Consider the following 1,970-nt stretch of genomic DNA (forward strand, 5'->3'; position numbering starts at 1 on the left):
GTCGTCCTGTTCGGCGCGGCAGATGTTCCGGGCGCGGGCGGTTAATGAATGCCCGAGGCTTGCCCGTGCCCGTCCTTAATTTCGCTGGGAGTCCCGAACGCTGAAGCCCGCGCGGGGTTAGTTTCCAACTTGCCCGCGTGAAGGAAAGCGGTAATTTGCGGTGGAGTCTCCTGCTGATTTGCGGTGAAATTACCAATTTCACAAGATCACCGCGGCATTCCCCGCTCTTTTCACTCTACCCGCTCTACTTCCTGTAATTACCGGTTGTTGGCTTTGCAGACCAGAAGTCCAGGTAGTGCAGGAGTTGTGGCCAGCCTGTCCCGAGCGGTGCGCTGAAGCCAGCGCCCGGCTGCCTGCCGTAGTAACACTGCGGCACTGCCTGCTCTCTGAGCATCCCCTCCTGCCAAGAGAGTAGAGGGTAAGGTATGGTTTGGGGGACGCACTGGTAGCTGGCGGCTTGAGGATTAGTGATTAGCGACACTACCCTTCACTGGGCTTTGTTGCAGGTTTTGGGCCAGAAGTATATAAATCTTCCAGGTTTTGGTGTGGTGATTTTTTTGTGTGAGTGTGGAAATCAGTCAAGGGAGAAGCCACATTTTGGCTCAGGAATTTCCAGTGTTACATAAATTAATAATTTTTACCCATTTTTGTATTCAACTAAAACAGGATTTTTTATTTTGCTGCTAGGAAACTAGCTGAAATGTAGTTGCTGAGAGCCTTTGCATGTTTACCCAGCTGGTGTTATTAGTGTAGGAGAGTTTTATTTTTGTTTCCCTTTTATGATCTATGCCAAATATTGCCAGGAAACATTTTTTTGGATCTTGCCTTTGGCTTGGAACTGCTGGACAGAAAACCTTAGTAGTAAAGCAGGTCTTAATTTGCAGAGAATGGCTTCCATGGAATAAGACATTTGGGGATTTCAAGTATAAATAGATGTAGACTAATTATTTAATTATTGATTACTGCAACTGATAACATCATACTCAAAACCAACCCAGATGTGATTCCTTTCTTTTCACAGTTACATCATAAACTCTTCTGTTTTGTCATTTACTATTTCTGTACTGATGATATTTTTTTAATATGCAAAAATAATTAATTTATAAGAATTGTTTTCTGTCCTAGATCTCAGTTCTGCAGGGGTATGTGCAGACACTTAACTCTTTATACTAAGTCGTCCATCCCATTGAAATCAGTGGGACCACTAGAGAGTGTAAAGTCGAGCACGTGCGTTAGCCTGTCAAGGCCTGTTCAGGAGTTCCTGCACCTTGCCGTCTTCGTGCAGTTCCCCTTCATCCCTCAGTTTCCCATTACTCTAGACACATATGCTGCATTTCCAGTAGTCTCCTTCCCATGCTTTACATTCTAGATCTTACTTGTTTTTTATTGAGCATATTATTTTATGTGCCACAGAAAATCGTAGTAGTACATACCTGGGTCCATGAGAATGTTTTTGTTGAAAAGTGAAATAAAATCAGACGTGCCTAGCTCTTTGGATTTGTTTCCTTCAACCTCAGCTCTTGGGGGAAGGGGGGTGGGGTGTATGTGGCATCTTTTTTTTAACCCATAGAGATATTTTCATATGTCTGCAGAAAGAAGTAGGATATAACGTACTGAAATTAGAAATATTCTTAATTTTTGTAGTTAGTTTTATTCACGCAAGGATAAAACTGTATTTTTAGTTGAGCCTGTGTGAAAATGTTAATGGTTTAACAGTCTGGACAAATAATAATTTTGCTCAATTTCTTAAAGTAATTATTTATCAAACATTTTTATTTTTTAATCATCGTGAGATTTGTTTTACTTACAAATAAAAATTGAAGTTTTAGGGTCCATTTCTTTTGGTGCATTGTGTTTGCAAGTTATAAGCATAATTGTATTTGCAAAACAAATATGTCTTGCAGACTCCATAGGCTATGTTTCAGTGGCAATTCCAAGATGTGCGTTTGCTGGCTTCTAGCCTACCTCCT

At 41.4% G+C, this 1,970-nt stretch overlaps 1 protein-coding gene across 8 annotated transcripts in view; it reads left to right on the plus strand.

Moving 5' to 3' along the window:
* The window catches only part of LOC104127117 (U2 snRNP associated SURP domain containing), a 54,808-nt gene that overhangs the window by 9,204 nt on the left and 43,634 nt on the right, over positions 1 to 1,970 (plus strand). The window contains exon 1 of one of the 8 annotated variants that reach the window (XM_035895241.1): positions 7 to 116. The exons of the other annotated variants lie outside the window; for them this stretch is intronic. The gene's annotated coding sequence lies outside the window, so the exon portion shown is untranslated. Of the gene's footprint in view, positions 1 to 6; positions 117 to 1,970 lie in introns of those variants that run through there. 8 annotated transcript variants of the gene reach the window in all.

The sequence above is a fragment of the Egretta garzetta genome, unplaced genomic scaffold (assembly GCF_000687185.1).
Source record: "Egretta garzetta isolate BGI_Z169 unplaced genomic scaffold, ASM68718v1 scaffold425, whole genome shotgun sequence".
Lineage (NCBI taxonomy): Eukaryota > Metazoa > Chordata > Aves > Pelecaniformes > Ardeidae > Egretta > Egretta garzetta.